The sequence below is a fragment of the Suncus etruscus genome, chromosome 8 (genome assembly GCF_024139225.1).
Source record: "Suncus etruscus isolate mSunEtr1 chromosome 8, mSunEtr1.pri.cur, whole genome shotgun sequence".
NCBI lineage: Eukaryota > Metazoa > Chordata > Mammalia > Eulipotyphla > Soricidae > Suncus > Suncus etruscus.
In genome coordinates this window covers 28,776,158-28,798,866 of record NC_064855.1, presented here as the reverse complement: position 1 = coordinate 28,798,866, position 22,709 = coordinate 28,776,158, and positions in this window count along the sequence as shown.

The window sequence follows — 22,709 nt, the reverse complement described above, 5'->3', positions numbered from 1 at the left end:
GAGATATTGCTCAATAATCATTTATAACACACATGTAATTTAGGTCCTTTCCACCTTGTCTTCCAAAATAACTTCAAAAGTTCATGCTCCCTATAAGGCCAAAGTTAAATATCATGTCTGAAATAAAGCCTTTTAGCAAATATTTCACATTTAGCTTAATTACTTGTTCCCCCGTGCTCCTGTGGCATATTGTACACAAGGCTTTATATCATCTGGTTGAACTATATGAAACTGGTGCTTTTTAGGCCAAAGTAGTTAAATAGACACAGCTTCCTATGAATAAATCTAATTATTTGTGCTTTCAACTCTCTTATGAGTATATGAGTTCCTTGAAAATAAAAACCTACTTGTTTGTCTTCAGTATTAGAAATATCTAGCATGGAGTTTCACAGACAACAGATGCTTAATAAATGTTAAGAAAGAATGTCTGAGTTACTGACTGCTCATTCCCTTGGTTCTCTGTTGGTTTCCAAAGTGATCTTTATCCAATCTTTATCCAATGCAAGCAACCTTCAGATTTTGGGTATTCCCTGATGACAAAATGTTTTCATGGACTAAATTCTTCATCTCTCTCTTGCTCACCTTTTTCAGCTGAACACCTTCACCAGGAATTTATTTCCAGCTAACAGAAACCACAAACTGAGTGGAAAGCTGAGGTTATTGCTTGTTGAGAGAAATAACATTAAGATGAATGACATCAGTCGAATAGCGCAGGTTTTGCCTGCCAAGGGGACTGTGAAATTCCATGAAACACCCCACCTTCCTCCACCCACCCAGACAGTCAGACCCTGCCAGTGTCCATCTGTCCCTTCTATGGACAGCTGTTCAAAAGAGAGGTTGGAGGACCGCACACACTCACAGGTTTGTGCTGCCTCATTGGTCTTACCTACCTCACAGTGATGACAGTTGAGATCTCCACACCTGTTTCTGGCCCAAGCTTACCATAACCATCTCTAAATCTGAGAGAAGACAGGTGAACTGGCCTCAGTGTTTCAGTTCATCAAGAACTGGAGACTAGTTATTTGTCATCCAAACTTCCCAAAGGCACTTACTACATGAGCCCCTGGTAATGGTCTACAGCTCAGGAAACCTATTCTAGTGATTCCCAAAGTTAAAGTTATTAAATGGCAAGGCATGAAACTTGCAGACGCTCCCCCCAAGGAGATAGGCGTAGTAGTTTCATCTCTTTGCCAGTCATTTTGTTTGAGACAGGGAACTGCTCGTTGCCAATCAACAATAAAAGAAAATTTGATTGATTTCCAAGGTACCAGCAGGGGTTCCAGGCATGTGCATTCAATTCCTCATTTTACAGCAGAATACACTATAAGTCAAGGAAGTAAAACCCCAGCAAAAGTCTCTCATTGTGGGATTCAATTTGCAGTGTGTAAACTAGACATAACTAAGGATCCCTTTGCAACTCTGCTGTGTGGCTGTGCTGTTATGTTTGAGGATGATTCAATTCACCTTCTACCATTTGTTTCATTCCTCTGTCTTAGTCTTTTCAGACCACCAGCAACAAATTTCATAGACAGAGTGACTTAAACAAAAGAAATGCGTATTCTCGTAGTTCTGAACACTGGCAGTCCTCAGTCAAGGAACTGACTGGCTCATCTGGTCTGAGAGAGGACATTTTTCCTGGCCTTCTCTTTATCAGAGAGAGAACAGGAATGCTTTTTTTGGGAGTCTCTACTTAAAGACCCTTTATGAGGGACCCCACCTTCATGACAATTTGCTTTGCAAAGTTTGCCCCAAACATCATCTCATTTAGAGTTAGTGCTTCTGTGAGTTGTAGTAGACACAAACATCCAGTTCATAATCTTGAGTTGAATACGGCTAATCATGTTGGTGTCTTCAGAGAAAATCACATTTGTGGGATTAAAAGTAAAAAAAAAATCACCTTTTGAAGAGTCATTTTATTATATTACCAGTAACACATTTATAGTTGGTAGCAGTTATACATGCTTTAATGAAGACAATATCTCTGTGAAGTCCCAATGTGAGTAATTTCACCCAAGGTCTTTGGAATTACCCTAGTGTGGAATAGCCTGGGTAGTCTGTGGGTGTTTTTTTGTAATAAACTCAGTGGCCTCTCTTTTCTTACTAAGTATTTAGTATGTCCAGGGAAATTGTGAGGAAGCCAAGTGAATCCCCCTTTTTTCCTCCCACTCCATCATCATCTCAGGTTTAGAGAACACTCCTGATTCATGATGTAATTAGAGTGAATTTCCCCCACTATCCTTTGACATCGAAATTGAAGATGATGATTCAGTAAGTGAACTATGAGAACAAGACTCCCAAGTAATCATCATCTTTAACCATGTTCACCAGGGTCTTGGACCCTGGGATTGCTATATCTCTGACCATTTCTTCCTAATCCTGCTATAATTATGGTTTTTTGTTTATTCACTAAACTATAATTTTAAGCTCTGTGGGCACAATATGGGTTGTTCTCCATTTCTTGCTTGCATTTTTCCTTCTTTTCTCCAAGTTTAACACATGCCCTGTGGATTTGTGTGAATAAATAAACTCAGGGAATTCTTCTGGAGTGTACTATGTCCTCTCATGGTCAAGCTTTGCATCTACTGGGTCTTGAGTCTAGTTATAGATCTTTGAAACAAAGTTGGGTAGTTTAGGTGAGTCCTGAGGAGGATCAGAATAATTTTGGGTAGTTAACTACTTTAGAAAGAAGTTAATCTCTTGCAGTGGGCTGAGAATGAAGCTCCTCTTATGATGAAAAGGTCACTCCCACTGAAACTGGGATATCTCTTTATAAGCAAAGCAGACTCATCAGACTTAAGGACTCATTGTCCCCACTTGATTAGTGTCACATAGGTCCCCATTCCAACTTTCAAGATCCCAATCATTCCCAATCAATTTTCTTACTGTAACAATAGACCCTGAGAGATTGTTTGCTTGTATTGTAATTCAACCACTAGCGCAAGATGAGAGTTAGCATTTGATGTTTGGCTCTATAGCTGAAGGAGATAAAAGGTTGTTTGAGGACATATAGAGGAGATTCTCATGTAATTTGCAGTGTGTAAGCTGGAAATTTGAATTCCTGAGCTCATTTTCTTTCACTACTTAGTCTATTTGAATTAAAAGTAAATGACCAATATTTTTGTATTGCTTTGTTTTCTAAATATGTTTGAAAGTATCACATACAGAATCACCTACTAGCTCTTTGCTTCTTCCAAGTAGTTAATTAAGATTATCTGATGAGCTAGTTTTGATATCTTTACAAGTTATTAATGTAGTTCTTTTTACTACTGGAAATATAATTATTAACTTTTTTCTTTTCGGTGCTAGGGGTTAAATCCAAGACCTCATATATTAAAAACATTCATGCACTGAGCTATGTCCTCAGAACATTTACAAATCTAATCTTACTAGAAAGCCCAATTCCAGAAACCCCAACTTCAATAGAAAATTCTTTATTTATATACATAAAATCTTTATTTAAGCACTTTTTTTAAAGCATGATTGTAGTTGGGTTTCAGTCATAAAAGAATACCTCGGAGCCAGAGAGATAGCATGGAGGTAAGGTGTTTGCCTGTCAGGGGTGATTTTTGAGCCTAGAGTCAGGAGTAACCTCTGAGCACTGCTGGATGTGACCCCCCCCCCCAAAAAAAAACAAACAAAAAAAGTATTGATGTATAAAAGACTAAAACCAATATCAACTATGTGATACATCTTTTTAAATAAAGTAAATTAAAAAAAGAATACCTCCCTTCACCAGTGCAACATTCCCACCAACAATTCCCTCACTTCCTCCTTCACCACCTCTGCCTTTATTTGAGATAGGCATTTTACTTCTCTCACTCATTAAAATTGTCATGATAGTTGTTAGTGTAGTTATTTCCATAACTGCACTCACCACTCTGTAGTGAGCTTTATATTGTGAGTCGGTCATTCCGACCCTCATCTCTATTGTCTCTGGGCATTATTCCAATAATGTCTTTAATTTTTTTTAAAACCCATAGATGAGATCATCTTTACTGTGGGTGCCTGAGCTGTGTGGGTTTGAGACCAACCCTCACACAGAATCCTGAAGAAAGCAGAGAGACTGAGGTGCCCTGGACACCTGTCCAGGTTTCCACTGCTGTCACCACTAGTGAGGGCTTGTGAGCACTGCAGGTCCTAAAACAACATCTGAGCAGGTTAGGTGTGCTCATCTCTAGTAAATGAACTCTACCACAAAATGTAGGGGAAAAAACCACACAGCAAGCAAGACAATGGGGGAAACAATGCAAGCCAACATCAGAAATATTAAATGAAAATGGCAACTCTGATGATCCAAAAAATGCCAACCATCTGATTAATCTCTCTCTATTGTTCTTCTCCTGAACCTCTCCTGAATGGGCCGAGAAGGGCCACACAAAATTGCTCTCCTAGAGTTGCCCAGGCTGAAAAGCCAAGGAAGATTGAGTCTGTGAGTGAAAACCGGCTATCAGCGGTAACTTGCAGAAAGGCAGACCCCTCTGTCTGTGAAGTCAGGCCAGAGGAATATGCCCTTGCTGTGTGATTACCAATTGGGAAAGACTGTGCATGTCATCTGTACATGTTTCTCTACTATTCTTCTCCTGAACCTCTCCTGAGTGGGCTAAGAAAGACCCAGCAAAATCGCTCTCCTAGAGGCTCCAGAAGAGCACGGCTACTCCTTTTCACTACGCAGCTATGTGTTCTTTCTAACGAATGAACCCCACCATAAACATGCAGAAAAAAAAAGTCACACTACAAGCGTGACAAAGGGGAAACCTCACAGGTAAACATCATGCACAGAGAATGAAGATAACTCTGATGACCCAAAAAAATACCAACCATCTGATTAACTTCTCAGAGGAGTTTAGAATAGAAATATGGAGGATCCTCATGGAAATCAAAGAAAACATAGCTCTAGCTGAACAGAACACAAACACAGAAATCAGAAAACTTCAAACTGAAATAACAGATCTGAAAAACATGGTAGCTCAATTGAAAAACTCAATGGAAAGCCTTTCCAGCAGGGTAACAGCAGCCGAGGACAGAATCAGTGAACTGGAAGATCAAATGCAGAACAACTCCACATGGCAGAAAAGATTGGAAAAGAGCCTTAAGGCAAATGATCCAGGGGTCCTCAAACTTTTTAAACAGGGGGCCAGTTCACTGTCCCTCAGATCATTGGAGGGTCTGACTATAATAAAAATAAAACTTATGAACAAATTCTTATGCACACTGCATATATCTTATTTTGCAATGAAGAAAAAAAACAGGTACAAATACAATATGTGGCCCGCGGGCCATAGTTTGACCACTGGATCAGACAATAAAAAACGTACACAAAGAATGCAAACAAATAAAATAGAAGTCTTTAAATAAACTTAACAGAAACAACATAAGAATCATTGGAGTCCCAGAGGCCCAGGAAGAATCAACAAAGACATCATCACAGAGAAACTCCCAGAGCTAAAGACTGCATGCAATCAAATGCTGCATTCCTGAAGAGTACCAGCTAAAAGAGACCCAAAGAAAAACACCCTAAGACAGATCCTAGTCACAATGATGAATCTCACAGATACAGATAGAATACTGAAAGCAGCAAGATCCAAAAGGTAAATTACATTCAAAGGAGCATCCTTAAGATTTACAGCAGACATGTCACAAGAAACACTCAAGGCCATAAGACAGTGGTGGGATATTGTGACAATACTGAATGAAACAAATGCTTCACCTAGAATACTGCACCCAGCCCTACTTACATTCAGGTTTGAAGGAAGGGTACATAGCTTCAAAGATAAGCAACAGTTCAGAAACTTCACAAATGCAAAACCAGCCTTAAAGGAAAAACTGAAAGGTATACTTTAAGACAAGATATACCAACAGACACACCAAACTTATACACAAAGATGACATTAAATCCCATGACAACCATCTCCCTCAATGTCAATGGACTAAATGAACTAATTAAAAGACACAAAATGGCAAATGGATCAAAAAGATGAATTCAACTTTCTGCTGCCTAGAGGAAACACACCTGAATACTAAGAACAAATATAAACTCAAACTCAAAGGCTGAAGAAAAATCATCCAAGCAAACACCACCCCTAAAATAGCAGGCGTGGCCATATTAATATCAGACGACACAAACTTTAGACTCAGAAAAGTTGTAAAGGACAAAGATGGACACTTCTTACTAATCAAGGGATATGACCAGCAAAATTTCTAATAGAATTATAGACAAATTTGACAAATTATAGACAAATTTGAAAGAGGACATCAATAAGAACACAGTAATTGTGGGAGACCTCAACACTGCCCTGTCAAAACTTGATAGGTCAAACAGACTGAAACCCAACAAAAATATACTAGCCCTGAAAAAGAGAAATGGAAGAAAGAGGCCTAGTATATAAATGTAAAAATGTGGCCTAGGAAAGTCCATCCCCAGAAACCTGGATACACCTTCTCCAACATGCCTGGGTCATTCTCCAGGATAGACCACATGCTGTCACATAAAACATACCTCCATAAAATTAAGAGGATAGAAATTTTCAGGCTACCTTCACTGACTGCAAGGCTTTGAAATTAGATGTGAACTCCAAAGGATCACAGAAGAAAAACTTTAACAACTGGAAATTAAACAGACTGCTACTGAGCAACCAGTGGGTCTGAAATGAAATCAAAGAGGAAATCAAAACTTTCCTGGAAACAAATGACAATGAAGACACAAACTATCAGAACCTATGGGACATAGCAAAAGCAGTACTGAGAGGAAAATTTATAGCTTTACAAGCACATATCAGGAAAAAAGAAGTGACATACCTTAATAGCTTAATGACACAGCTTATAAAATTAGAAAATGTTCAACAAAAGGGAGACAGAGTAAATAGCAAAGATTAGAGCAAAATCAATAAAACATCTGAAGATCAACGAAAGCAGAAGTTGGTTCTTTGAAAAAATAAACAAGATTGATAGACCATTGGCAAAACTCACAAAGAGAGAGAGAGAGAAACTTGATAACTCGTATCAGAAATGAAAAGGGGGAGATCATTATAGATATTTCAGAGATTCGAAGGTTAATCAGAGACTACTTTGAGAAACTCTACGCCACTAAACATGAAAACCTGGAAGAAATGGATAAATTCTTGGACTCTTATAACATTCCATGGTTGATAAGGAGGATGTAGCATATCAAAACACCCCCATCACTATTGAGGAAATTAAAACTGTAATCAAATGTCTGCCCAAAAGCAAAAGTCCCTGCCCAGATGGATTCTCTAATGAATTCTTTCAAACCTTTCAAGAGGAACTACTACCAATCCTGGCCAAGCTCTTCCATGAAATTGAAAAAAATGGGAACACTTCCAAATAGCTTTTATGAAGCCAACATCACCTTGATACCAAAACCAGAAAGAGATGCTGCCAAAAAATAAAATTATAGACCAATATTCCTGATGAACACAGATGCAAAGATCCTCAACAAAATCCTGGCAAATAGGATCCAATGCCTCATCAAGAAGATCATTCACTACAATTGAATAGGTTTCATCTCATGAATGCAAGAATGATTTAACATCCTTAAATCTATCAAAATCATACACAACATCAACAACAAGAAAAATAAAAATCACATGATCATATCAATAGATGCAGAGAAAGCATTTGATAAGGTCCAACACCCATTCTTGATCAAAACTCTCAGCAAGATGGAAATGAAAGGAACCTTTCTCAATATAGTTAAGGCCATCTACCACAAGCCAGTGGCAAATATTATCCTCAATGGAGAAAAACTAAAAGCCTTTCCTCTAAATTCTGGTACAAGACAAGGCTGTCCTCTCTCACCACTCCTATTCAATATAGTACTGGAAGTACTTGCTATAGCAATTAGGGAAGAAAAAGATATCCAGGGAATCCAGATAGGAAAGGAAGAAGTCAAGCTTTCACTGTTTGCAGATGACATGATACTCTACTTAGAAAACCCTAAAGACTCTACCAAAAAGCTTCTAGAAACAATAGATTTATATATCAATGTGGCAGGCTACAAAATTAACACACAAAAATCAATGGCCTTTTTATATACCAATATTGATAGGGACTAAATGGACATTAAGAAAACAATCCCATTCACATTAATGACACATAAACTCAAATATCTTGGAGTCAACTTGACTAAAGACATGAAGGACATATACAAAGAAAACTATAAAATCCTGTTCCAAGAAATGAGAGGACACTCAAAAATGGAGACACATCCTGCTCATGGATTGGCAGAATTAACATCATTAAAATAACAATATTCCCCAAAGCATTGTACAGATTTAATGTGATCCCTCTAAAGATACCCATGACATTCCTCAAAGAAGTAGATCAAACACTTCTGAAATTCATTTGGAACAATAAACACCCTCAAATAGCTAAAGCACTCCTTGGGAAAAGGAATATGAGAGGCATTGCTTTCCCCAATTTTAAACTGTATTACAAAATAATAGTTATCAAAGCAGCCTGGTATTGGAATAAAGACAGACTCTCAGATCAGTGAAATAGGCTTGAGTACTCAGAGAGTACTCCTCAGACATACAATCATCTGATTTTTATTTAAATCATCTAATTTAATAAAGGAGCAAGAAATCCTAAATGAGGCAAAAAAAAAAAAACCTCTTCAACAAGTGGTGTTGGCACAACTGGTTAGCCACTTGCAAAAAAGTGACCCCCAACTGACACCATGTTCAAAGGTAAAATCCACATGGATTAAAGATCTTGATATCAGACCTGAAACTATAAGGTATATAGAACAACATGTAGGTAAAACATTCCATGACATTGAGACTAAAGGCATCTTTCAGGAGGAAACAGCACTCCCCACACAAGTGGAAGCAGAGATAAACAGATGGGAATATATTATGCTAAGAAGCTTCTGCACTTCAAAGGAAATAGTGCCCAGGATACAAGAGCCACCCACTGAGTGAGAGAAGCTATTCACCCAATACCCATCAGATAAGGGGCTGATATCCAAAATATACAGGGCACTAATGAAACTTTACAAGAAAAAACATCTAATTCCATTAAAAAAAAATGGGGAGAAGAAATGAACAGACACTTTGACAAAAAAGAAATACAAATGGCCAAAAGGCACATGAAAAAAATGCTCCACATCACTAATTATCAGAGACACGCAAATCAAAACAACGATGACGAACCATTGGTGCACATCACAAAGAATTAGAACAAGCAGTGCTGGCGGGGAAGTGAAGAGAAAGGAATTCTTATTCACTGCTGGTGGGAATGCCGTCTAGTCCAACCTTTATGGAAAGCAATATGGAGATTCCTCCCAAAAGCTCCCATATGATCCAGCTATACCACTCCTAGGGATATTCCCTAGGACAGGGGTCTTCAAACTACAGCCCGCGGGCCACATGCGGCCCGCAGAGGAGTCTGATCCAGTCCCCCAGCAGTGAGCGCTGTTTGGTTGCCAAGATACCTGCCAGCATATACACTCAGTGTAACGGTTTCTCAGGGATGACGTCAACCGCCTCCGCCCACAGAAGTTCATTGGCTGATGGAGGGAGAGTTTTAAATGTTTCTATGACTTACTTCCGCAGATTACAGCTTTTCTACTTTCAAAAAACCAAGTAGTACCAGAGCTCAATGATGCAGAATGGAAATGGCACCTTGCCTTTCTGACAGATATAACAAAGCTACTCAACAGTTTCAATCTGCAACTTCAAGGGAAGGGGAAGCTCATCTGTGATATGGCATTGCATGTGAAAGCATTTGAAGTAAAATTAGGCCTTCTCATCAAACAAGTACAGGAGGAAAATTTCAGTCATCTCCCAACAACTCAAAACCTGTCAGCGGACAAACCATTGGTTGCATTCCCAAAGGAAACATGTCTGGCTTCACTAGAATTGTTGCAAAAGGAGTTTCAATTTAGATTCAAAGACCTTCATCTCCATGAACAGGACATACAGCTTTTTCGTAACCCATTTTCTGTTGAGATTGAAAATGTCCTTACAATTTACCAAATGGAACTGGCTGAACTGCAGAATTGTGACTCTCTGAAAGACGCATTTAAGTCAAGTAACCTTTTGAATTTATATGCATCTCTCCCCTCTGAGACATATCCAAATATCAGGAACCATGCACTCAAAATGGTAACCATCTTTGGTAGCACTTATGCCTGTGAACAGACTTTTTCAAGAATGAAACATCTGAAATCTCCAACCAGATCAATTAACTGATGCCCACTTGCATCACTTGTTATGGCTGGCAGTGACAAATATGGAACCAGACATTGACCATCTCATTAGCCAAAAGCAGGCCCACAGTTCCCATTGAAACACTGGTGCATGATCTGTTTATTTATAAATGGTTTTCATTTTATTTATATAATATATGTGCAGTGTGAGTAGGAATTAGTAACTCATATAGTCCGGCCCTCCAGCTCTCTAAGGGACCATAATCTGGCCCCCACTTTAAAAAGTTTGAAGACCCCTGCCCTAGGAACACAAAAATACAATACCAAAATCCCTTTCCATATTATATGTATATATTATCCTGTATAATAATACTGGATGATGTGTTTTTAACAATTCCATAAATTTAAAATCAGCTTACTTATTGCTAAAATAGGTTGGTAAGTTTTTTCAGTGGAGGAGCAGGATAAATAGTACAGTGGGTAGGCCTCTTGCCTTGCACACAGCTGACCCACATTTGATCTACAGCATGCCATATGGTACTATGGGCCATATAGTGATAGGGGCACTGCCTTATGGTTATATGAGTAATACGGTCATATGAGCAGTTCCAGGAGTAATTTCTGAGTGCAGAACCAGAAAGTAACCAAAAGTAACCACTGAGCATTGCTGAGTTTAGCCCCAAAACAGTAACAAAAATATTTTAGTAGGAATACACTGAGCTTATAGATGAAACTGGGGAAAAGAAATATATTATACATTATCTATTAATTTATATATATTTTTTCTTTTTTTTTGTTATGTAATTTCCCACACAAGTTTTTTGTAGTTTTAATGTTTAGGACTTTAGTGTTTTTTATAATTTTGAAGCATTTTTATTTTTATGCCATTGTAAATGTTATATTTTTTAACAATGATGTCTGAAGCTTTTTAGCATAAGAATAGGTGTGGAAGGGCCTTACACTCTATATTTCCAAATCCCAGTGAGCATGTCTGAAGCAAGGTAGCCACAAGGCTTAATAAACCAAGACTATAATGAAAAAGAGAATCACGGGGTCAAGAGGTTTCTCGCTTCAGGATCTTTAGGGCTGCCAAAAAGAAACCTCTATCAGTTCAAATCCCTAGGAGGGAGAGGGCTCAGTGAGAGAAAAAAGGACCATTGATGTGGACTTTTTATAAGCCAAAGGGATTGGTGAAAAGAAAGAAAGAAAGAAAGAAAGAAAAGAAAGAAAGAAAGAAAGAAAGAAAGAAAGAAAGAAAGAAAGAAAGAAAGAAAGAAAGAAAGAAAGAAAGAAAGAAAGAAAGAAAGAAAGAAAGAAAGAAAGAAAGAAAGAAAGAAAAGAAAGAAAGAAAGAAAGAAAGAAAGAAAGAAAGAAAGAAAGAAAGAAAGAAAGAAAGAAAGAAAGAAAGAAAGAAAGAAAGAAAGAAAGAAAGAAAGAAAGAAAGAAAGAAAGAAGCCGAGGAATGGTTTTTTGAATATTGACTTAGTATTTAATTTTGTTCATTTGACTGGTTTTAATAGCATTTTGCAAATAGCATTTAGTAAATTTTGAAGACTCCATATCATGATATGTCTAAAAAAGTTATCTCTTTTTTCTGTTCCAATTGGAATGCTTTCCCCACCTCCACCCCCCCCCCATGTTTTATTGACTTGGCTATAGCCACCAGGAAAATTTTGAGTACTTGTGAGAGCAGACTTCCTTTCTTATTGCTGATGTTAGGGAGAAAGTATAGTCTTACACAGAAATAAAAATTAAATCAGCTATGGGCTTTTTGTAGATATCTTTTTCAGAGGAAGTTCTCTTCTGTTCCTAATTTATTATTTCTATATCTTGCTAGTAAATTTTTAAAAATTAAGAAAGGATTTTTAGTTTTTTTATATTCTTTCTCATATATAGTTTGGAGTTGATGCTTTGTGTTATATGGTGTTTTCCCCCTCAAGTGAATCTTAGTGACATTATGATGAATGAAAGAAGCCAATAACAAATGTTATATCTGTATGGCTCTATTTATTCAACATTCTCGATGCTTTTAATAACTACTTGAAGGACATTTCTTTCTGACATCACAAATAGTACAACATTTGATGAAGGTATTCGTTCCTGGTTCTGAGTGTTGAGTTAAAGAAACTGGATCTGTCCCATGCATTTTACCTCCTTTTGTTGGTTTTTATTTTTTGCTCTGTATTTTTTTCTATCTCTGAATATTATCAGGTGATGGTTACGTAACATTTTCAAAGTAAGCCTATTTCAGCAGCAAGTGAATGTATCAGTATTTCTGGTGCCTCTTTGATAATAATGACCTCTCTTCCTGGCAGCTATGATGGAACCCTCAACTGAAGAAAAGCTGGCATCAGGTTGTAGATGTGAGGTTATACCTTTGAGTGCCACCTAGAAGGCCTTGTTCATAAGTAAGGAATGTGGCAGCTTACCCTTGAGGAAGCATACAACCCAAACATTTTCATGGAGATCATTTAATATATTGCATGGGATTTGCTGCAGATGTCTAAGAAAAACATCTGCATTTTCCTGGAAGGCATTAAAATTCTCGCATTTGAAATGTAATCATTTGAAAATCTTGAGGGACTCTGATGATGTGTTATAAGACAGGTTACAGCATCCAGGGAACAAATAGTAGTGAAAACGTAACCTGGTCTCTGGGAAAGGTTTTAAGCAAGAACTTTGGTTCTGTTTAAACAGCACAAAGTGAGCTGCCTTGAATTTGAAACAGATTTGAACAGAGATTTCCAAGACAACATTCTCATTCTTTCAACAATAGATTTCAGAAATAATCATTGGGATCTGCCAATAAATTGTTGACAAGATTTTTTTTAATCTCTTCAAATAAAACCTTTGTTTAGTTCTTATAATCAACAGCAACAACTTGCACTGAGGCTTTTTGCTTTGTTTTGCTTTTTTTGGGGGGACACTCCCAAGCAGTGCTCAAGGCTGTCAATGGTTCAATACTAGAGAGAAGAAATGGTGCTGTGTGGGTACTGCAGTACTGGGGGTACCACAGCCACCCCTGATGATGCTCTAGAGGACTGTGTAGTGCCATTATTGAATTGGAGTTGGCTTAGATCAAGGTGATGTGTCTTAAACACTGAACTATCTCTCTGGCTCTCACACAAAGTTTTATCAGCAATCTCCTTGCTAGACCCAAATTTTCCTCTTCAGCTTGATATATGGATGAGGCTACTGCTTCTATATGGGGAACTATAGGAATGAGAAATGCACAGCTGTTGTGCCTACAAAGGATGAGGTGGAGTCTAGAGTGATCTCATAAGTACTTTTGTTCTGTTGCAGATCCAAAGATGAGATTCCCTTGCATCTGGAAAGTGGAGTACTGAGAAGTGAGGAGGATGTACATCCTGATAGAAATGCAACAAAACAAAACAAAACAAAACAAAACAAAAAAACAACAGTATTGCTCATGGAATATGCTTTCTTCCCACCAATGATGAAGCAATTTGTCTGAGGGGAAGATTATTTAAAGTAGGATCAGGTGAAGCCAGACCAGTATTAAGAATGCAGAGTGTGTTTTTACCCCAGCAGAGAAAGTGAGACAACACTGGGATGTCTGGGGTGCAAAAGCACAATCTCATTATCAAAACTATCATCCAAATGCATCTTCCTCTCTTCTCATCCTTTCCTATTATCCAAACACAGGAGGCACCACCAGTCCTAGAGGAATAGAAGAAAGTAAGGAGGGAGGGAGGGAAAGAGTAGAAAGAGAGGGAGAGAACCAGCTTAGTCAGAGTCACTGAATTTGGAGGCAGGTTCAGGAATGAATGGGGATTTAGGGGAGCTGCTGTGAGAAAAGTGAGAGATTGCATTTTGATTTCAATGGGATGGAAAAACTAGTATTTGCCTGAAAGTTCTGGGAAAACAAAAGGATCTGCCAAGACTTGCCTTTTCCCTTGCAGAAGTGAGTCTGGGTGGTGTTTTGAAGGGCACTGGGGGTATTTAATGTGAATAATTGGGCTTGTGTTCCCTGGCCTGTAGACCCTGCCTGAGCAGGATGGGTTGAGGATGGGAGGGCAAGTGTGTGCCAGGGTAACTATTCCATCTGAGTCTCCTTGGTCAACACACAACAATACTTTTCTATAAACACGATGACCTGGTGAAGAACCGGAGATCGGGAGTCAGAGAGATTTTCTCTCTCTGAGCACATTGGCTCCAATGACGTTACCTCCCCACCCACTCAGCAATCGTAGATGGAGTAAACAAATCCCCTCTCTTATTCACCGTTTATTTATTCAACTTATTTCTGCTTTAATAATATTTTACCTAAATACAGAAAATAAGCCTCGTATTCTTTAAGAAGGAGCCCCTTTCCATCTACTGTATGCTAAACGTGTGGTATGTGCTTAATATGTTTGAATTTGTAAACTAATGTCAGAATACCGGAAGATTCTTAGAGCCTCTTGAGGAATGAGTCAACAAGGAGATTTTGAGGAAGGGGGTAGTGCTTTAGCCAAAGGGGAAGAAAGTTGATCACTGGGCAAGAAAGCTGTCAACCATTGATGTTCAGCAAATCAGATGCCAGCGTCCAAGCTTACAGCAAATCCGAGCTCAGGAATGAAAATCCAATGGGTGGGCCCAAGGAGAGCTCAAGGTTTGAAAGGTGATGTAAGCCAGACTGCCCTAGAGAATGATGTGGCTATCATAGATGCTGGACCCAACTCACATGCTAAGAAGATGGAGGAAGAAGAGAGCTTGAAGAAAGGTAGACCCACGTTCATTGCTTATTGCTGTCTGGTGTGCCGTGGTGCAGCCAAACAAAAACTGCATAAAAACAAAATAGGCAGAGAAGAAAGAATCCAAAGCAAAGGTAGAATCTGGAATCATGGACAACTTCGGAGGCTGGAGGGGAGGAGAGGACAAGGGTTTCCCAAAGCTCAGGCACAGACTAAAGAGGGCATGGTCACCGGACAGACCAGAACAGGATGGTCCTGAGGGGATTCTCTCAGGAACTAGACCAGCCCTCAGCTGAGAAAAGGCTTCGGGAAAGTATCCCATTTACCAACTGGCAGGAGGGTCTTCTCAAGCTGCCTTTGGTTAGAAGTTGTTGAGTGTCATTTATCCAGTCAAATCAAGGACTGAAAGGTAAGGATTTTTTAAGCTCTGGCAACGAATATTGGTGATTACAATCTAAAAAATTGGAACTACTTTTGCTTAATGATTTCTTTATGTGTGTTTATGTTTGTGTTTTCCCTCTGATGATGCTCCTGGGGGTCTTGGATAAGATTATATTTGGGAAAGGGTAAGAGATTTTACACAGTCAGTGAGTGGAGAAATCCAACTGTTCATAACCCCCATGGAAAAGCGTGATGGGTTCTCAAACCCACACAAGACTAAAATTGTAGATAGAGGGAAACAGCTGACTACAAGTTTGTAAAAATTGTCCCTAACAGTTTGAATCCCAGAGAAAGATCTTAAAAGGATAAGACTGGATCCAATTGTGGCCAGAAGTGTAATCTCATTTCCTCTGAACTTTTAAAATTCAGGCAACACTGAAGCAATGATAGGTAACATGGTCTATGTGTCAGGTGCTCTTCTTCTAAATCACTTAGAAGAAACTTAGGGTATCTTCACTGACTGTTTCTATTATTTGAGGGGGGTAGTTTTTAACATAAGTTTTACAGATGAGGAAACTAGAACTTAAAAAGAAATTTAAAAAAACTTAAAAAAGAAACTTAAAAAAGTAACACTATTTGCTCTTAGTCCAGAACAAAGACTAAGCTCAGGACTAAACATACTTCATAGAATTCCAAGAAGACCCATACAGGACCATTGTAGCAATCCAGGGAAAGAATCTGAGTCTCTATTTTGGAGATCAGGGGTGCATGGAGCTGTTTGAAGGCAATCATTTGGGGTTCATATCAAACAATGCAGAGTCAAACTTTCTACCTTTCATTCCGTGGGGTTTGTCTCCCAATAGGCAGAAAGAACTATTGGATAGGACACATACTCTGAGCTAAATAGATTTGGATCTGCTGTAGTCAGCAAACATTCTACCTCTATGTGATACTAGAGTGGCTTTATTCTTTCAAACTGGAATAAAAGAAAGCAAGGATGAGTAGGAGCAGCTATAGTTTTGCTATGGACCAATGTAACTAACAAGTTGGTCTGAAGACCAAGAAAGGGAATAATTTTCACTTTCTTCCCATGAGAACTTTAAAATAGTTCCCATCTAGTTGATAGATTCCTGCATTCTGGGAGGGGACATTGGAAGAATGACACAGTGAGTGGAACACTCACCTCTCATCCTCAATTTTCTTTCTATAAAAGAAACCTATTGGCTTGTCTCTCACATCCTTTCAGGAGTACTCTGCCAAGATTTTCTAACAAGTTCATTGCAAAGAACAAATAAGGATTTTCTGAGTAATAAACACTGATAGAAAATGACAATTTCATTTTCTACTTTTCTCCTGCTGCTGGATATAGCCTCTCATCACTGCTGCTGCCCCTACTGAGCCTTAAGCAAGAATCCCACTACCTATTCAGGAAGGAATGGAAGGGTTCCCTTGGATGGAAGGAGCCTGTAGCAACAGGATGTGGATGAAATTGTCTACTGAGATGGGCTTTGCCCCAGCATAGGAGGAAAGACATTAGGAAAATGAGTGTTTTGAAGAAAGGGGCTTTGTGGAAGAATATTTACTGGGAAGCAAATCCTCTATTTTTCTATTTTTCTTTGTCCATTCACAGTATTGGGATTTTTGTAATTTTTTTTTTACTTTCTGTGTTGCTGGTGTCTCTCCATCTTGTAACTGGCTCATCTTGTAACTAGCAAGTCTCAAGTGAAGATGCAACCTGTAGTCTTCTACTTCCCAGGTCGATTTCACCCACTGGTGAGAATAGATGTATTCCCCCCACCCCACCCACAAACACCCATTTGGGCCCATGCATCATTTTAGAGCCTATTGCACTCTTGTGAAACTTAATTTGGTCTGACTCTGGACTCACAGAGGCCTGAAGCTGAGCAAAGTTTGCTTAGCTCCTTGAGCAAACCAAGGTCCTTTTTCTCACACATCGTCACCTTGGGGGGGCTCCTAGGATTGCATGTTTTGGATCTGCCTTGTCTCTGCAGCTTCTCTATTCCCTGCTGTTATCTTTGGCTCTGTTGCTATGGGCGGGAATATTTTTTTGTCCTTGCTAAATAACTGCTTGGCTGCCTGAGGAGCTCATTTCTCATTGTATCAGTGGAGGATTAGCTGAGATGTTTGGGAGATATTTCCTGTATTAAGCAGCAGGGGACAGCTTGCTGGGCCCATGCCTTCTTTTGACATAGCATCATACTCTCTCCCCCCTTCATTTTCTTAGTTGGAATGTGCTGAGGCCAGTGTTTTAAATCTCGAGAAGCAACTCCTCCCTGACACTTTGCAGAGCTCCATTCTTTCCAGGTGCCCTTGGATAAACACTTCATGGAGAAGCCGCAACAAATAACTGGATGATCATCTCAGGGACTGCTTTCCTATCTGAGGGTTGCATGGAGTCCTGCATTCCACTTCTTTCCAGGCTGAGTTCCTTTTCTCCCTTAGTTCATCCATCAGATTCCTTAACCGTGAACTCATCATCAGTTTCCATAGGAGCCACCGGTTCATTGGCAATGAATAAAACCCTCATCTTCCAAGTTGCTTACAACTTACAGGAAATCACCTGTCCAGCTCAGTTTAAAGTTACAAACTGGCTGTGGCAGAATGTTGATATTCTTGATTCTGTTTGTAATCTGCCTCAAAATAACGAGGAAAGGACTCCAATTTACCCATATGGTCAAACTTTTGGTTTTTCAATGACATTGGAAGAAAGATTTTAGGTTTAAATCTTCTGGCAGGATAAACCAAAGGTAGGGGTACCCTGGTAGAATACAACAAATGAAAAAGGAAAGGCTAGCTTCCAAAGGGGACAAACTAGATGTAAAGATTAAGACCACCACTTCCAATTGGAGAACAGTGATAAATGCCTTCATTTCTCTTTATTGCCATTTAAAAAATTTTTTAATATGAGGGTAAGCTGACTTGTAAAGGTTTTACCAAGACTATTTCCAAGAAAACTCTTAACAAAGTATTTGAAATTTAGGAAAATTGTGTGTGAAAACATTAGAGATGGCAAAAAACTAACTGAGTGCTCATTTCTATGGGGGTTACAGTGAAGGCCTATTAAAAAGTAAAATACATTTTTCAGGAGTTTCAGGAGAAACTTATTGTTCTTGCAGTGGATATTTTTCAGTCTAAGATACTCATTTCCAAGCATGATACCAATTCCCTTCTTGGGAACAAAGTTAGTGCCAATGCCATTGGTCAACCAACCAGATGCCTTTCCTGGTTTTCTCCCAGGAAATCATCATCAGCAGGAGACTCCTGCTGTAGTGCAGCACAGAGGTGATTACTCCATCTGGCCTTTAGAGGATCTGTGGGCCTGGGCTCTATTGATTTCTAGTCTGCTACAAGCTCTGGATGCAGATGGGCCTTCAGCTCTGTAGATGAATTGTGATGTCACTCTGACTTCCTCCCTCCCAGGCTGGTTTTGTAGACAGCTCAGAGGTTTGCTCAGCCACCCATATTTCATCTATCAAACAAATATGGAGACTTTCAAAAATACAGAACCTTAAAAGGATAACTACAGACCTCTGGTTTCACTATTCCCCAGTTCAATCATTAGCAATATTTATTGAACCAATTGAATGAACCAATTTTTCATTCATTTCTGCCAAAACTTCCTTCTTGATTTTTGTCTTGACTGAAGTAGGAAATAAACCAATGTATCTCTTGAGTATTTCAGCATATCATGGGGAAAGGTACTGTTAAACATATTCAACTATGACCATGATGCTATTTTCCATCCCAAAGATATCTAAAGGAATTTCCACATGACAGAGAGATCCTCTTCAGCCCACAGCAATAAGGAACTCTCTGTTTTACATATAATAAATGGACCAACACACACTCTTTTTCTTAGCTCTGTGATAGGTCTTTACATCGAGAAATCCCATCCAGAAAGTTTTAATGCCCCAACTCCCTTTCCCCCTCCTCAGTTTTCAGGGAAGCAGGGGTGGCCATATTAATACCAGATGGCACAAACTTTAGACTCAGAAAAGTTGTAAAGGACAAAGATGGACAGAGATGGGAGTAAGAAACTGGGGTGAGACGGTTGGCATCACTCTGAAGGTCTTTCTGTGTCTGAGATAGTTGTGGGGATTCAGCACAAAGACTTGGCTCTTCTACAAGCAGAATAAGGAAATGATACTGAGCATAAAGAGATAAATGGTAAATCCAAAATGCCCCTTTTGACCCATGTCAACTGGGGTTGTTGAAGCAAAATTGTGGGAAATTCAATCTGATCATTCATCAATGCTGCCTTCTCTTTATCAGCAATAATGCTGATGTTTGAGACAGTCTTAGTATCAACCCCACATATTCCAAATATAGAGCCAACAATTCCAGCATAGTTAATTGTCCAACTAAGGATTAAAGACATCAGAGGAGTTTAAGAATGTTCCAGCTCATGACCTGCACAATAACCGTAAGCTCCAGTTCCAAAGATCTGTCTGAGACAATTGCAACGGAATGGGTCTTCTGGAAACACAACAAAAGACGCTATCATAGGCTCCATCCTAAAATCAGCGCAAAGACCAAGACCACCAAACACAGAAGACAAATTAAAATGACAGTGAGGGAGCAGAACTTCTAGAACCACAAAGAAAGGCTTCATCACAAGTTCCACCCTTGACCTGTGCAGATACCGAGATCTCTAGATACAGAGATCTGATCTTATCACCCAGGACGAAGCAGAAGTCTTCCAAATACCATGAAAGCACCAAGGGGAGAGTAAATGAACCTGAATGGAGTCTATAGTTAATCCCATGACAATATACTCCAAGGGTGGAGAAACCCTATACCTCTTAGGCCAAAGGAATTCCTTTTCAAATGACCCAAATATTTACTGTGCCTGTGCAGGAGGGGAAAAAAAAAGCACAAAACAATTTTTTATATCTATTTAGATTTTGTCGATTTCTTCATTTTGGTATGGTTATTGAAGTTGTTGTCTCCATTTATATTTATTTCTTTTCTTCTTTTCTTTTTCCTTAGGTGCTCTGCCATGTTTTTTATCTTAAGACCATGGCTTTTATGTGGTGCTTATCTTTATTGTTGGAGTGCTCACTGGATATTTTATTTGACACTTCTTTTTGTACTGTTGAAGTGTTTCACCTTCTTTTTCCTCTTCACCACTCAAATCGATGATGAGAGCCTCTAGAAGGACTTCGCCCATTTTCGGCATATTTGATTTTTACCCCAGTTTATCACTTTTCTCGTCTTCAAATAAAACCACATAACTGGAACTATCTAGTACCGCCTCCCAGTTAGAGGAGGAAACAAGGGAGGTACCAAGACCAAAACAGGTATAGGACCAGTAAGTAGTAAACTAGGCTCAGAGGGGATGACGTATTCTAGCAGCCCAGGGGGATGAGGGAGGAAGATATGGGAGGTAGGATGGAAACGGAGGTGTAGGGAGGCTAATTCAGTGATGGGAATCCCTCTGATATTATGTTGATATGTACCTAAAATATTATTTTCAACAATATGTAAGCCACTATGATCAAAATAAAAATTATATTAAGAAAAAAAGAAATAATATAATAAATGTAAAAAAAAGAATGTTCCAGCACTATAGTGCCCATTGACCACTGGGATAATATAAGAAAGCAGAAACACCTCCACAGGATTCTGGGACTATAGGTTCTGAAGAGGACTCAGAGAATGAGGCATCAGAGAGGTTTACCTAGGGAGAATGGGGGGCATAGGTCTCTAGACAAAACCACCTGCAAGAGCCCAGAGAAAGAAATAGCAAAACCAGGAGGGGTTTGTTGAGTATTTATGAGTTTAGGAAGGAGGTTGGAGCCAGGACAGGCTCAGACTAAACAGATCTGACCACCCACACAAGTAAAAAACCAAGTAAAAATGGAAGTTGACACCAAAGGGGATATAAAAGTGAGGACATAAAGTGTAGCAGGGGTGAAAGTCGCAGGTGTGATGAGCATGCATGTCTTATGTATGTTTTTCATAGGGAGTATGCATGCATATAGTATGTGCATACTTGTGTACTGCATGTGTAGTATATGCTGTGCAGTGTGTATATTCATGTGTGTGCATATGTGTAATATGCATGTGGGCAGTGTGGGGTATGCACATGTTTGGTGTGTGTTTACATGAGTCTATAATGTGTTGTGTTTTTGCAAGTGGTGTGTGTATTGTGCACATGTGGTGGGTACACATGAGTGAGGTGGTGTGTGTGTACATGTTATCACAAGAAGAAAGTGATGGGTACAACTCACACTCTTGGCCTTAAGGGATGGAGCAATCTGCTGAGGGAGTATCTTCACCATATCCTAGTACTGCAGACATGGAGAGATGCAGAGAAGGAACCCAGTGACTCAGCCACTTTTCGTGCATCTAAAGCTATAATCGATTTGTTCTTAGTGTCCTCACCACACGGGTCCATAGAATGAGAAACAAGCTTTTCTACAACGCGGTATGGTAAGTCTTTCTACACTGTGGATAGGAGTCTCAATGGAGGTGGACAATAAAATAAACAGAAAACAGTACTGAAAGTTTCTTCTTAGTAGTGACTTCTTCACCAAACACACTGCTTGCAGCGTGCTTTGCATCATGGTCTGTGCTTTTCCTCCTTAGCGCTAGATAATATTTCATTGTAATCTCCAAAGTTTAGGATTCCTGAGTGTACTTTAGAGTGTTGTCTTTCAGGAAAGTGGCCGCCTTTCAGCTCCTCTTCAGAGATTTATCCCCCAAGGTGTGTCCCTGTACATAGAATCTCGTGCCTGAGGATTTCACCATGTGCTCTGGGCTCTCCAAATCCTGCCCACCTATGCCCTGGCTGAGTAACCCCTCATTGTTCCCATCTACCTACAAACTCCCATCTTCCACCTAACTTATATGGGGTTCTGATTTGGGAGCTTTGTGGCCTGTCCTGTCCTTGAGGGAATATACAGTGGACATCTGGCTTTCAGGCTGCCCCTTAGGCTGTGAGGACAGGCTGGAGACCAAGATTGAGAGAAGGACTATTCATTTAGGACATGCATGATCATTAGGGTTCTCAGAGAGGACTGGAGAGACAGTGCAGGTATTGAGATGTTCTCCTTGCATGCAGCCAACATAAGTTGAATAAGTGGCACCACAAACATTGCCAGGGATCACTTCTAGGCACAGTTAGCTAGGAGCAGCCCTGGAGCACATCCTGGCATGGCCTACACATCCCATAACCCCCACTCATGTAAAGATTTCCCAAGAGGGTAACTGAGGAGTCTAGAGGAGGCTATATCACTAGGATGTATTTGGAGTTTATACAAAACAGCTAAGTTACTGCTCTGGCATTAGGAAGGTGAATTTATAATTTAGGGTGAACCTTCACATGCATCCCACCTGAACCCTGAGCCTCACCTGAACTCCAATTTGATCCCTTAAGCTCATGTTGATATAGATTTCAGACTTTACCCCAGGGTTCAGAACAACACAGATTCTTAAGT